Below are 15,985 nucleotides of genomic sequence, written 5' to 3' on the forward strand. Positions count from 1 at the left end.
GGATCTGCTCACAGGCCTTGACTCAGGCAACACAGTGACAATGGGCTCACAGATTGTGGCTGGGGGAACAGATTGGGAATGTTTCACATGCTGTAGCTACAAGAAAAGACTGGTCATGTGTTAATAAGTTGTTGCAAGAAGAAGGGAATGCAGACGTGTTCACAGGTCATTGGTAGGAGAACAGTGGAGATGTGTTGACAGGCCATTGCTAGCTTAACAGAATGGGGATGGGCTTACAGGCTTTTGCTCTTGGAGAATAGTGTGGATGGTTCACAGGGAAAGGAAAAAGTGTAGAACCGACACAGAGAGAGATCAACAGACAGACCGAGAGGGAAACAGAGGGATGCATAGATTGATTTGTTGTCACATGTACTGAAATACAGTAAAATATTTTGTTTATGAGTGGTACAGATCAGATCGGATCCAGGCAGAGTCAGCATGGTTTACAAAAAGGAATCCATGCTTGAGGAAAATGTTCAATTTAAAAAAAAACACTAGCCCAATCACTGTAACTCCTGGGAAACTCAGGCTGCAACTCACAGCACTCGGTCCCCACTGAAATCAACTGATTCACAACACTCCGATTTTGCATCTCTTTTTGCTTCTGGCCCTGTCTCACCTTCACCTCACTCAGCCCAGCCAGATCCAATGTCAATTAGTGCTCAATGCCAATGCAGGCCAATGGCAAATCCAATGTTTACCTGGAAAGCGAGCAGGAGGAACATAAGACACAAGGTGTTACAACGTGATGGGGTTGTCGATGACAGGTTAGAGAGGCACAAGGATCTCATCTTTATGCTCCCATGTACTAGTTAGATGAATATGCTCAGTGCACATTACTCCTTCTACATTCATCAGTCTTGTGCTTGTGTTTAAGTTTTGAAAATGGCTTTGAACGTGAGACAAGTGGAGCTGTAACAATCCCATGGTATTCAGCAGCAAGAAAATACCAATCAGGCTTTTCAAAAATGGGTATCTTCTGAGATCGTGAGCCACATGGAAGAATGAGAACTGTCTCACTGGGGGTCTCCATGTCTACTTTCAAAGTCTGCTCGAGGCGACCAGAAACTTTGCTGAATTTGTAAGTTTATCGAGAGTAGTGCTGGAATACAGGGAAATTGCAAAGTTTAGTCATTTGTTAAACAGAAGTTGCAAGAATATATCCAACTGTTACAGACAAGCCAATTTACTTTGGGTGCTTGGAAACTTGTAGACGCAACGGTGAAGGCAAAATGAAGAGTTACATGGGCAAAGATCAGTCAATTCATGGCAAGTTGCCATACATTTCTCCAGGAGACATGATGTTAGTTAACTTGCTGTTAATGACCTACGTTTTCTTTTCAACGTGTGAAATATGGGGTTGATCAGAGGAATACAGTTCATGTTTGTCCAAGACTTCCAGAAAGTATGTGATTCAATGTTATTGAGCTGACCCGTGAGTTTATGTATTTGGGGAAAATAACTACAATAACAATCCATGTACAAAATTGGCTGAGAGAAAGGAAATACAACAGTGGCTTTGAATATTTTTTGGGATAGTTGAATGAATCTATTGAAATTCCCTCGGTGGCAATGTTGAGACCCTTGTGTTTTCCAAATATATATTAATGCTCTAAACATAGGACTACAGGGGACAGGATCAATATTTGTGCATACGTTAGGATTCGGAAACAGAGAAAAATGTGAGCAGAATGGTACAAAGAAGAACAACACAGCAAAGGAACAGGCCCTTTGGGCCACCAAGACTGTGCTGATACATGATGCCTTTCGAAACTAAAAACCTTTTGTTTCTGTGCAATCCATATCACTTTATTCTCTGCCTATTCACCTATCTCTCATATCCACCTTTACCACCCCCTCTACTAGTGTATTCCAAGCACTTACAACCCTCTGTCTAAACGCTTGCCTCTTACATCTCCTTTAAACATACACCCTTTTGCCTTAAACTTAGGTCCCATAGTAATTGACATTTTCACCTGAGAAAATACTTCACTCTCCATTCAATCAATGCCTCTCATAATTTTCTGGAAACTTGTGTAAAGTTAGTGGGGTGTGTGGATCAGAGGTGGATGAATTTCAATGTGGAGAAGTGTCAGGCCATACATTTTGATGGGATGAATGTACATCAGCAATATAAAATAAAGGGTACATCTCTAAAGGGGTGGCAAGGATAGAATGACCTGGGTATATATGTGCATAAGCAATTGAATGTAGAAGGATAGATTAAATGAGAATTTATTAGACCCTACGATATTGTGTTTTATTATTAGTGCCTTTGAGTACAACAGCAAGGTGGTTCTTTCAGATTTCTCAATGGCAATGAACAGGGTTTTGTTTCTAGGTTTCATTCAGACACATTAGGATTGCAGCAAGAGCAAGTGGCCAATTGTCTGGTTGGGTGGATGGAGATGCCTGATTCATTCATATGAAAACCTAGGATAGAAACTTATGGCCCTGAGGAGACGCTATCCTCAAATTGAGTGACTGCTGGCCACGCTGAGGGATATTGTACAGCAGGGAGGATAGTCAGTCATCCTGAGCTATGAAGAGGGGATGTTGTGAACATCTGTCCTGGACTGACGGATGGATTTTTGAAACACCTTTTATCAGAGCTCAGAGTGGCTGGTACACACAGGAAAACTCAAATCAATTGAAATGATTATCTCTTCTGAATGGCTCGCTATGGCTGATGGAGATTGATTTTACAAACTAACTCACAGAATTTCCACGGATTAACCTCAGTTACATCAACCGATTCCAAGGGATTTCCTTAATTTTGAAACTATTCTCTGACACGGAACTTTTGAAATCTTTCCAGCTGCAGATTCCAGCAGATCTTAATATTGTAATCAACAAGACTGTTTCAGGGCTAAATTTTTTTAATGAGTCATTAATAATTTAGGGATTTTATTGTTGTCCTGTGTTATTTGGGAGAGGTTCAATGTCTCTGCATCTGGAGTGACACCTTTGCTTGGGATCTGAATCCATGTTAATCTATTGCTCTCTTTCACTGGTGGGCGGAGGGCACTCTTTCTGTGCTGTAAATCTGTATAACTCTGTTCATCTGTATGGCTTTATGACCCTTGCTTTCCTTGATCACCTCTCTGCCATTATCGAACTTCCACTGCCTCCAATCATGCATGTATTTTAGATTCTGTTTCGGGCTACACATTTACTGTGTCTTCTCCCACTGCCCATCCCCTCACTATGTGCAACTAACTTACCAGCATGATGTTCCCACATTATCTTTCACAGGAATTGATATAAAGTGCAACAGTCCACCTGTTTTCCACTTCGGAGATAATATTAACAATCACATTCAGCAGCATTCCTCATCTCCAGCTAAAGGTTGGGAGATTTTGGCAAACAGCATTTCCTTTTGTCTCTTCACAACAGATAACGCATTAGCCACAGCCAACCAGTTTGTGCTTACAGTGCTCAAATATTAATAGTGCCCAATTAATATTAATAACACCTCCTTCAACTCAACCAGACAGGGGCCAGCCCTTCTTTAGTTCAGGTCTCCAGTGATGCTTTGAAAAATCAGAGTCAATCTGTCTGCATGAAATTTAAACAAAGTTTGGTCATCATCTAACTGGTGCATTTTCCTAGTAATGCCTTGACCAATCAGAGTCTATTATTCGCCCAGTCAGGTCATGACAGTATAAAACGTTTGTTCCCTTTCCATTGGTGCTTATTGTGAATGAACCGAAATGTGCAAGACAAAAAGCTTTGATGAAACTTGCCTTTTTTGCATACAGTTAGACATTATTGAACTGTTGTACATTGTTGTGGCTCGGCCTCTCTCACAATGCCACCACACAAGGCCTTATAGATGATTATGGAGGAACAATGTGTATTGTGGTTGATTAATTATTTCAATAAATAAAGAGAGGACAGAACTGTGAGCGTCGGCCCCTTATAAAATGAGCTTTGTAAAGGGTAACATTGAGGAGCTAGGAAAGGGCAGGAGAGTTAAACAAATACTTTTCAATAATATTCACATTCAGGGCATTCTTGCAACTTTAAAATACACAAAAATAGCCAAGCAGCAAAAAGGGGAGGAAATAACCATAACAGGAGAAAACATACTGTGGTCAATGAAGTGTTTCAAAAGCTAAAAAGAGAAGAGAACTGTGAACATCGGCCCCTTAGAGAATGAGGTTTGTAAGTGATAATGGGGAGCCAGCAAAGAGCAGGGGAGTTAAACAAATAATTTTAATCAATCTTCACAGTAGGGAACACTTACAACATTACAAAAAAATTAAGTAGTTCAGCAGCAAAAAGGGGAGGAAAGAACCATAATAATGATCAGAAGAGAAAAAGTATTAGGGAAAATAATAACCATTGACAAAGAAAATAGAGGTCGGCCGTTTGGTCATTCAAGCCTGCTCTACCATTTAACATGATCATGGCTGATCATCCATCTGTTCCTGCTTTCTCTCCATACTCTGATCCCTTTCACCCCAAGGATTATATCCAAATCCTTCTTAAATACATTCAATGTTTTGGCTTCAGGTGCTTTCTGTGGCAGATAATTCCAGAGGTGAGGAAATTTCTTCTTATCTCAGTCCTAAATAGCTTGTCGATGACAGGTTAAAGAGACACTAGGATCCCATCTTTATGCTCCCATGTATGCCCATATCCTAAAAGTCTGACCCATGGTTCTGGACACCCTGTTTATTGAGAACAGCCTTCCTGTGTTTATCCTGTGTGGCCCTGTCAGAATTCTTTTGTTTCTATAAAAGGCCACTCTTCTGAACACGAGTGAATATAGTCCTAACTGATCCAGTCTTTCTTCACATGTCAGTCCTGTCATCACAGGAATCATTCTGGTCAACCTTCACTGTACTCCCTTCACAGCCAAAGCATTCTTCCATAAGAATAATGAGACCAAAATTGCACACAAGAATCCAGCTATGGGCTCACTGAGACCTGTGGAATCACAGAAGGACGTTCCTGCTCCTGTATCTGAATCCTCTCGTTAAGAAGGCCAAAAGAAACTAACTTGTGCTTGGGACATTTGAAAACAAAATGTAAGTTTTGTGTTAAATACAAAGCTAATTTATTTGACGCTTATCCAGAAAATAAAAACCTATATTTTCAGGAAAGTCAATTTAACATCAGTAGAAACAGACAACAATGAAATGTGTTCATTACCGAACATAACTCATAGCAAAATGCAACCACTGTGGTTATTTGTGAATTCACTCATGTTTCAGGGGGTCGGGTGTTTGAGTGAATCCCTTCCCACATTCAATGCAGGCAAACAACCTCTCTCCAGTCTGACATCACTGGCATACAATGAGGTGAAATGATCACCTTAACCCAGTTTGTAAGTGAAAGCACTGGAATGGTCTCTCACCTGTGTCAACACATTGATGGATCATCAATTGTTGAGAACTTTTAAAGCATTTTCTGCAATCTGAACATTCAAAGTTATTTCAATAATGTGAACAAGTTCACGGGGCTAATTGTTCAGAATCTTTATACCATTTCCCACATTCTCTGGCCAGAATGAACTTGCTCGTGTTTCAGCAGGTACAATGATCTGATGAATCTCTTCCTGCACATGAAGCAAGTGAATGGTATCTCCCCTGTGTGGCTGCATTGGTGTACAGCGAGGTTACATATTCATCTGTACCCAGTCCCATCATGAGAGTATCTTATTGGGCTCTCAACAGTGTGAACATGTTGATGGGACATCAGTTCTCCAGAACATTTACAGCATTTCCTGCAGTCTGAACATTGAAAAGGTCTCTCATTAGAATGAACTTTCTGGTGTTTCACCAGGTCAGATAAGTGAGTGAAATGCTTCCTACATATGGAATAGATGAACTGTCTCTCCCCAGTGTAAATGCGCTGGTGTATTGGGAGTTTAGATGATCGCTTGAACCGAGTCGCACAGTGAGAGCACCTGAATGGTTTCTCACTAATGTGAGATATTAGTTCTCTCGAACTTTTCTCGCAATTCCTAGAGTGTGGATATTTTAAAGGTCTCTCCCCAGTGTGAACGTGCTGGTGAGTCAGCAGATGGGATGAGTGAGTGAATCCTTTCGCACACAGAGCAGATGAACTGCCTCTCTCTTATATGAACTTGCTGGTGTGTCAGCAGACTGGGTGATCAAATGAATCCCTTTCCGCAGTCAGGGCTGGTGAACGGTCTCTCTCCAGTGTGACCACACTGATGACTTTCCAGGGAAGATGGATATTTGAATTCCTTCTCACATTCCTCACATTTCCATGGTTTCTCAGTGCGAACACTGGTTTTGGCTTCCATGATCAAAGCCTCATGAAAGTCAAGACATGATGAATTCAACATTTCCGTTAGAATCTGCAGTGAGATTTGAGTTCACTCACTGCAAATGCTCCAACTTCCTGTAAAATGAATTACAGACAGTAAGAAGAAAATGTGACCCACAGAGAAAAAGGCAGAACTTTAAAACTGGACTGAATACATCTGATCATTTGTGCGATAGACAGTGGACAATGCGACCATGAAAGCTCTTGGATTGTTATAACAATAGAACTGGTTCAGTATTAAGCGTTAGTGAAAGGAACTGGCTGCCAAATCTGGGGCTGCATAAAGGTGTTCTTTGTGGGAAAACTGAGAAATACGGAGAGCATTAATGGAGATGGGCTTCATATGGGCAGCATGGTGGATCGGTCGTTAGCACTGCAGCCTCACAGCACCAGGGACCTGGGCTCGATTCCAGCCTTGGGCGACTGTCTGTGGAGTTTGCACATTCTCCCTCTGCCTGTGTTGGTTTCCTCCCACAGTCCAAAGATGTGCAAGCTCGGTGGATTGGCCATGCTAAACTGCCCATAGTGTTCAGGGGGGTGTGGGTTATTGGGGGATGGGTCTGGGTCTGGGTGGGATGCTTCAAGGGGCGGTGTAGACTTGTTGGACCAAAGGACCTGTTTCCACACTGTAGGTAATCTAATTCATCTGCCAGTAATTCTAACAACCTCCCAAACTCACCAGACAGAATCACAAGATCAGGTGGTGCATGGGAAAACCATCACTTCCAGGACTCTTAGCAGCAGATTCAGACTGGAAAAGTTTATTGACTTGCTCAATATGTCAGAATGCATTTTATTAAAAATTAAACGTGCTGAAAAAATAGGGACTCTGACAGTCAGAGTTTATTTTAGCCTCTAGTTCAGTTAGAATGTAATACTTTGCCAATGATTTTTTGTATCATATAACCTACTCTGCAAAGAACATCTTTCTTCAGGCTATCTTCAAGTTTTTGCAAGAAGAAAATAAATGATGAATCATTTGTACCTTACACATTTTAATTACTGTCCTCACTGCTTATGACGGGGACTGTACCACATAGTGAATAGCACATACAGATTGGGCTATTATTCTGCAGAAAAAAAATCCATTCAGTTTGCAAGCTGCGCCATGACTTTCATTTTAACTTCCCAACCCAGACAAAATCCTCTGTTAAGAACAAAGAACAACATAGCACAGGAACCGGCCCTTTAGCACTCCAAGCATGTGCCTGCACATTCTAACCCTCCATGCTAAAAATGCCTTGATTCACAGGATCCACATTCCTCTCCTCCCTTCCTGTTCATGTATTCAGCCAGGTGCTTCTTGACTGCTGCTGCTGCGTCCACTTCCATTGCCTCTTGTGGCAACACATTTCAGGAAATCAGCAACCTTTGTGTGAAAAGCTTGCCTTGCTTATCTCTTTCACACATTCCCCCTGCAGCTTGAACTTGTGTCCTCTAGTAATTTATCCCTCTGCCCTGGGGGAAAAAAAGTGTCATACATTCCGCTCTATCCATGCCATTCACGATCTTATAAACTTCTCTCAGGCCACCCTCTCAACCTGCTGCGTCCCAGTGTAAACAAACCAAGTCTTTCCAACCTTTCTTCAATGCTAAACTCCCCCATAACCATGCAACATCCTGGGAAACCTATTCTATACCCTCTCCAAAGCATCCACATCCACATGTGATGTCCAGAACTGAATGCAATATTCTAAGTGTGGCCTAACTAGAGTTCTACAAAGCAGCAGCATGACTTGCCTGTCCATATTGCCAATGCACCTTCCAATGAAGGCAGTCAAACCAAAGGCTTTTTATACTAAATTATCTACCTGCACCATCACTTTCAGTAGCCTGTGGACCTGCACACCCAGATCCATCTGCATATCAATGTTCGTAAGAGTTCTGTCATTTACTCTATAATTTAAACCTGTACCTGACTTTCCAAATTACATCCCCTCATATCTGTCCAGATTAAACTACATGTCATCTTTCTGCCCATAACTCCAATTTATTTATACTCTGCTGTATCATCTGACAATCCTTCTCACTATCCGCAACTCTACCAACCTTTGTATTGTCCGCAAGCTTATTTATTAGACCAGCCACGCGTTCTTCCAAGTTATTTATGTAGATCAGAAACAGCAGAGGTCCCAGCACTGATTCCTGTGGAACACCACTAATCAAAACCCTCCATTCTGAAAAGTATCTTTCCACTGCTACACTCTGCCTTCGATGTAGCTATCTCTCCAGCTCATGTGACATCATCCTTTGTACCAGTTTGCCCTGATGGACAACTGCACCATTCTAATGAAGCTCACATGACCTGAAGGCACAGCAGCTTTCTTTCAATTTGACACTTTTCAATCTTCCAGATTGAATGTGGAATTCTGCAGTCCCTGCACCATCAAACAATTATAAGGATCTGGAAAACTTGACCTGGAAATATGCTGGTACTGATGTCACGTTCAGACTGTTAACGCTCATCGTCAATTCCCCACTTAGTGGAAATATTTTCTCTGTAACTCCGCTATCAGTCACTAATCATATTCCCAAAACTTTGATCAAAAATATTTCTTATTAATCAATTTCCAGGGATACCTCTGTCAGAATGAAGTGATGTGTTTTAGCAGAAGGGATAGGAAGAGGCAATAACACAACACTAAAGAGTGTGCAGAGTCTGAGGGATTCACATGCACAGATATTTGAAAGGAATAAAATAGATTAATTCGTCAGAGAAAATTTGATGCTGATTGATTCCAAAAAAATACTGAACCAGCATTTGAGAGAAAAATGCAAAGGTGCAGGGATAAAACAAGGGAATAGGACTGACTGGATTGCTCCAGACATTTGGCATGGGCTGAATGGTTTGCACTTTTTGATTGTTTTATATGGTCCTTCTTGTATTCTAAACCTACAGATTCAGTTATCAATCAGGTGAATCTGTGCTACATGCACTCCATAGTTGTTAGACCGTTCCTGACAGCAAGTCTGAGAACTAAAAACAGCTAATCAACTGTAATCTCACCACAGATAGTGTATCTCAATTTCTGATATCTTAAATCTTTTTCCACAGGCACACACACGCATACCTGAACGCTACCACATTCAGATGCTGATAATATTCAGATCCTCATCAATCGAGTTACTCTTTCACAGTTTGGTCTGAGGTTCAACTCTGCCAAATTCCTCTGCTGACATTGATCTGTAAGAGTGTAAAATCCATGACGATCAATCCAGGATAGAGATTCAGAGCAGAAAAAGAAAAGCATTTCTCTTGGTTTGAAGTTGCTGTTCGTAAATCCTGCTCGCCTTCCCCTCGCCCCGTTCCCAACAAGTAAAGGACATGTGCGCGAGATAATGGGAACTGCAGATGCTGGAGATTCCAAGATAATAAAATGTGAGGCTGGATGAACACAGCAGGCCAAGCAGCATCTCAGGAGCACAAAAGCTGACCTTTCGGGCCTAGACCCTTCATCAGAGAGGGGGATAGGGGGAGGGAACTGGAATAAATAGGGAGAGAGGGGGAGGCAGACCGAAGATGGAGAGTAAAGAAGATAGGTGGAGAGAGTGTAGGTGGGGAGGTAGGGAGGGGATAGGTCAGTCCAGGGAAGACGGACAGGTCAAGGAGGTGGGATGAGGTTAGTAGGTAGCTGGGGGTGCGGCTTGGGGTGGGAGGAAGGGATGGGTGAGAGGAAGAACCGGTTAGGGAGGCAGAGACAGGTTGGACTGGTTTTGGGAATGCAGTGGGTGGGGGGGAAGAGCTGGGCTGGTTATGTGGTGCAGTGGGGGGAGGGGATGAACTGGGCTGGTTTAGGGATGCAGTAGGGGAAGGGGAGATTTTGAAACTGGTGAAGTCCACATTGATACCATATGGCTGCAGGGTTCCCAGGCGGAATATGAGTTGCTGTTCCTGCAACCTTCGGGTGGCATCATTGTGGCAGTGCAAGAGGCCCATGATGGACATGTCATCAAGAGAATGGGAGGGGGAGTGGAAATGGTTTGCGACTGGGAGGTGCAGTTGTTTGTTGCGAACTGAGCGGAGGTGTTTTGCAAAGCGGTCCCCAAGCCTCCGCTTGGTTACCCCAATGTAGAGGAAGCCGCACCGGGTACAGTGGATGCAGTATACCACATTGGCAGATGTGCAGGTGAACCTCTGCTTGATGTGGAATGTCATCTTGGGGCCTGGGATGGGGGTGAGGGAGGAGGTGGGGGGACAAGTGTAGCATTTCCTGCGGTTGCAGGGGAAGGTGCCGGGTGTGGTGGGGTTGGAGGGCAGTGTGGAGCGAACAAGGGAGTCACGGAGAGAGTGGTCTCTCCGGAAAGCAGACAGGGGAGGGGATGGAAAAATGTCTTGGGTGGTGGGGTCGGATTGTGATGCCACCCGAAGGTTGCAGGAACAGCAACTCATATTCCGCCCGGGAACCCTGCAGCCATATGGGATCAATGTGGACTTCACCAGTTTCAAAATCTCCCCTTCCCCTACTGCATCCCTAAACCAGCCCAGTTCATCCCCTCCCCCCACTGCACCACACAACCAGCCCAGCTCTTCCCCCCCACCCACTGCATCCCAAAACCAGTCCAACCTGTCTCTGCCTCCCTAACCGGTTCTTCCTCTCACCCATCCCTTCCTCCCACCCCAAGCCACACCCCCAGCTACCTACTAACCTCATCCCACCTCCTTGACCTGTCCGTCTTCCCTGGACTGACCTATCCCCTCCCCACCGACACTCTCTCCACCTATCTTCTTTACTCTCCATCTTCGGTCCGCCTCCCCCTCTCTCCCTATTTATTCCAGTTCCCTCCCCCCATCCCCCTCTCTGATGAAGGGTCTAGGCCCGAAACGTCAGCTTTTGTGCTCCTGAGATGCTGCTGGGCCTGCTGTGTTCATCCAGCCTCACATTTTATTATCAAGGACATGTGCGCGCTCCGCTTCCAGTTGGCCCCGGATAAAGATGGCGGAGTCACACGGCTCAGAAAACATTGCCCCCAATAAACATGGCGGCGCCCAGCCCTGCCTCGGCAAACAAAGGAGTTCAGCAATTCCAGTCTATTCGGGGCAAAACCGGGATCGGTATTTTTCAATTCAGTGACGGTGGCTACTGTCAGATTTTAAAAAAGCCTCTCCGCCCACTTCGTGGAATACTCACTCACTCGAATTCTAATTTTCACCTTTCAAATCCTTATCGCGCCTGCTCCTCATCCGATTCCTCCGGCTCTCCTTTGCCTCCGGTACTGCGCATGTTTGAAACGCTTCAGATTGCGCACGCACAAGTGGGCGTATACATTCAGAGATAATGGGGACTGTACATGTTGGTGAGTCCGAGATAACTCGTGTGGGTCTGAAACATCAGGTCTTGTGCTCCTAAGATGCTTCTTGGCCTGCTGTGTTCATCCAGCTCCACACATTTGTCATCTGGGCAAATGCATTCCCGCCCAGAATGCTGGGAAAAACACGCTGCCATTGAGCAGCAATATTGATATAAGGAAGATATGAAGGAATATGCCAGGACGAAAGATGCGGGAATCCATTGATACAAGTGCATGGTCCCTGTCTGTCCTAGTTCTAATAAACAGCAGAACAAAGAGATATGAACACACACTCAACGGAGAAAGTGAACAAAATATACACCTTTCCTGTGTAGAATATTTGAATTTCGCCTCAAGAAGAATGCATTTACTGGTGATAAAATCTTTTCAAATTTCATAGCTGAACGATGCCAGGTAGGAAACTAATAAATAAATGCATTCTCACACTAAAGGGTGAAGAGTCTTCCTGTGCGGTGACTGTGCTGATATGTCAGTAGTTTAAGATGTTCAGGCAAGCGTGAAATGTTACACACCAGCTTCAGAAGAGACTGAGATGTCAATCACTTCCTGTAATGAGTTTCATTGTCTCAGCACTCTTTGAATAAACAAAAGCAGACTCAATCAACTCGAAATATTCAGCAACAGTTGAGAGAGAAATACACTTTATATTACATGACTTCTCTGCATCAGTCCACAGAAAGGGAAAATTAACTCTTTTTTCTCAAGCCAGAGACTTATCATCGAGACTGAATATTTCCAATATCTGAGATAATGGGAACTGCAGATGCTGGAGATTCCAAGATAATAAAATGTGAGGCTGGATGAACACAGCAGGCCAAGCAGCATCTCAGGAGCACAAAAGCTGACGTTTCGGGCCTAGACCCTTCATCAGAGAGGGGGATGGGGGGAGGGAACTGGAATAAATAGGGAGAGAGGGGGAGGCGGACCGAAGATGGAGAGTGAAGAAGATAGGTGGAGAGAGTGTAGGTGGGGAGGTAGGGAGGGGATAGGTCAGTCCAGGGAAGACGGACAGGTCAAGGAGGTGGGATGAGGTTAGTAGGTAGCGGGGGGTGCGGCTTGGGGTGGGAGGAAGGGATGGGTGAGAGGAAGAACCGGTTAGGGAGGCAGAGACAGGTTGGACTGGTTTTGGGATGCAGTGGGTGGGGGGGAAGAGCTGGGCTGGTTGTGTGGTGCAGTGGGGGGAGGGGACGAACTGGGCTGGTTGAGGGATGCAGTAGGGGAAGGGGAGATTTTGAAACTGGTGAAGTCCACATTGATACCATATGGCTGCAGGGTTCCCAGGACTTCACCAGTTTCAAAATCTCCCCTTCCCCTACTGCATCCCTCAACCAGCCCAGTTCGTCCCCTCCCCCCACTGCACCACACAACCAGCCCAGCTCTTCCCCCCCACCCACTGCATCCCAAAACCAGTCCAACCTGTCTCTGCCTCCCTAACCGGTTCTTCCTCTCACCCATCCCTTCCTCCCACCCCAAGCCGCACCCCCCGCTACCTACTAACCTCATCCCACCTCCTTGACCTGTCCGTCTTCCCTGGACTGACCTATCCCCTCCCTACCTCCCCACCTACACTCTCTCCACCTATCTTCTTTACTCTCCATCTTCGGTCCGCCTCCCCCTCTCTCCCTATTTATTCCAGTTCCCTCCCCCCATCCCCCTCTCTGATGAAGGGTCTAGGCCCGAAACGTCAGCTTTTGTGCTCCTGAGATGCTGCTTGGCCTGCTGTGTTCATCCAGCCTCACATTTTATTATTTCCAATATCTTCTTGTTTTATACTCAGTCAAATAACTGATTTCTGAATTGTACAATCAATTCATTTGTGACTCGTATCTGGTTTTTTTTGTGTCCACACACTAGTGGAAACATCTTCCGTGTTTAATCTGTCCGTCAGGCTGAGCACAAGAGTTAGATGACAGCTCCAAGAACAAATCAAATCAGCACTTCTATCCTTTGTTTTAAGATGTTACTTTTCTTTTCTCTGCAAAGAGAAAGAGCATCCAGAAATGATGCTTGCCTTGTGGAGAGAGAAGATTTCAGAGACACAGTAAAGGAGTACAAGTCCAAAGAACTGGACACTATCGTGGCTTGGGCTAACAAGTGACAGGTATCATTTGCTCCATATAAATGGCAAGCAATGACATTCTCAAAATGACTAAATATAATCACAATTCTTTGACATTCAATGGCATTACCATCACTAAATGCCCCACTGTTAACATGCAGGTGGATCCCATTTACCAGAAACTCAACTAGACTTACCACAGATACACAGTGAATACAAGTGTGGGTCAAAACCGATGAAATACTGCCGTGAGTAACTCACCTGCTGACTTCCCAAAGCCTGTCCATCTTCTATAAAAGTGAAATGGAATAACTTCCCACTGGATGGGTGCAACTCCATTGAGACTGGAGAAGCTTGAGACCATCCAGGACAATGCAAACCACATCACTGACACTACAGCCATAAACATCCACTCCCTCTACCACCAACCTTCAGTTACACCAATGGGTTTTGGGTCAGCAGATACACAGGAAAACCAATGACCGCCATTTCCCCTGCTGATCGCTCAGTATCCTGACTTGGAAATGTATCGCAATTCTTTCACAGTTGCTGTGTCAAAATTCTGGAGTTCCCTCCCAAACAACATAGTGGGGCGAATTATAAAACTAAGACCGCTGCAGTTCAAGAAGCCAGCTCACCACCACTCCCTCAAGGACAATGAGGGATGGGCAATAAATGCTGGCCAGCTACCAACATTCACATCCCACAAACAAATAAACAAATAAACATTGGTGGGCTGCTATCTAAGATGAAGGAGGTAGGATTTTTTATATTAATGCTAAATATATTGATGGTCAACAAGAGAGTCAAAGGTTATTATGATAGATAGCTTGTGGAATTGAAGCTACACTCAGTTCAGACGTGATTTTATTTAATGACCAAGCAGGCGAGAGTGGCTAAATGGCACATATCTGCTCCTAGTGCTGACATGTACATGGTATAGTCATATTGATGCTATTCACAGGCATTCAGGTGTAAGCTCAAAAGATCAAAATTTAAGTAAAAGCTGAAACATTTGACTGAATGAAATGAGATGTCTGTTATCTGCTTGGGATGCTTTTCCGAAAAGGGTCCCTGTAAAGCAAGTGTGGTATCAGGAAAAGACCGTGAAAACAAGAGATGGAGATCAATTTATTTTGAAAGAGAAAAAAGGAATGCGCTTCCAGGCACTCTCCAGGTGATGGTGTTTCTCGTCATCTCAGTCCTAAAATATTTACCCCATATCCTTAAACTGTGGCCCCTTGTTCTGTAATTCCCCACCATTGGAACATCCTTCCTGCATCTAACTTGTCCAGTCCTGTTTGGAATTTGGAGATTTCAATGTGATCCCCTCATTCTTCTATACTCCGGTGAATACGATTTTAACCGACTCAGTCTCTCTTCATACGTTATTCCTACCATCCCAGGAGGCAAGTTGGTGAACACATGCTGAACTCTGTCGAAAGTAAGAACAGTTTTTTTGCAGATAGGCATGCCAAAACTGTACACAATATAACAGGTGTGGACTTACTTAGGCCCTGTGCAGTTGCAGCTAGGCATTCTTGTCCCTGTATTTGGATCCTCACTCTGTGAAGGCCAACAGATAATTTGTTCCCTTACTGCCTGCTGCACTTGTGCACTTACTGTCAGCAACTGGTGCGCAAGGATCCTCTAGTCTCATTGACACTCCCATGTGCCATTCAAACGATAATCTGCCTTGTTTTTTTGTATTGCTACAAAATGGATAAGCTTACATTTATCCAAATATAACGTAACCAATATTAATTTTCACTTACAAAGCTTCTCCAAATCAGACTGCAACATGTATGCACCCAGCTTTGTGCCATCTAAAAAGTTTGAAAAATTATATTTAGTTTCTTCATCTAAATCAGCAACATACATTGTGAACAGCTAGGGTTCAAGAACAGACCCCTGTTAAACCCCACTAGTTACTGTCTGACATTGTGAACAGCTGGGTTTCAAGAACAGGCCCCTGTTATACCCCACTAGTTACTGTCTGCCATTGGGCAAAAGACACATTTACTATGAATCCACGTTGACTACGTGCTGACCAGTTTCGTAACCATCTCATTACACTCACCCCAATCCCCTGCATTTCAACCGTACACATTAATCTCTAATCGATTCTTCAAAGGTCTTCATAAAACCTAAGAAACACCTCTACTGGGTCACCATGATCAACTCCACTTGTGACATCCTGAAAGGCAAACATCAGATTTGTCAAGAATGATTTCCCTTTTGCAAATCTATGGAGACTGTTTGCTTCTGTTATTGTATTCTGCGTACTGTGCTCCAAAATTCTTGGCAATGGAA

The 15,985-nt window shown here is 43.9% G+C and overlaps 1 long non-coding RNA gene across 3 annotated transcripts in view; it reads right to left on the reverse strand.

Moving 5' to 3' along the window:
• Positions 1 to 11,655, reverse strand: part of LOC132210183 (uncharacterized) — a 140,814-nt gene extending 129,159 nt beyond the window's left edge. For 2 of the 3 annotated variants that reach the window (XR_009446423.1, XR_009446424.1), the window contains exons 1-2: positions 11,437 to 11,655; positions 9,375 to 9,487 (exon numbers count right to left, since the gene is read on the reverse strand). This is a non-coding gene — a long non-coding RNA (uncharacterized LOC132210183). Of the gene's footprint in view, positions 1 to 3,958; positions 6,379 to 9,374; positions 9,488 to 11,436 lie in introns of those variants that run through there. The other variant, XR_009446422.1, reaches the window with a different exon arrangement.
• Between the last annotated feature and the right edge of the window lie 4,330 nt (positions 11,656 to 15,985).

The sequence above is a fragment of the Stegostoma tigrinum genome, chromosome 11 (genome assembly GCF_030684315.1).
Source record: "Stegostoma tigrinum isolate sSteTig4 chromosome 11, sSteTig4.hap1, whole genome shotgun sequence".
Classification (NCBI taxonomy): domain Eukaryota; kingdom Metazoa; phylum Chordata; class Chondrichthyes; order Orectolobiformes; family Stegostomatidae; genus Stegostoma; species Stegostoma tigrinum.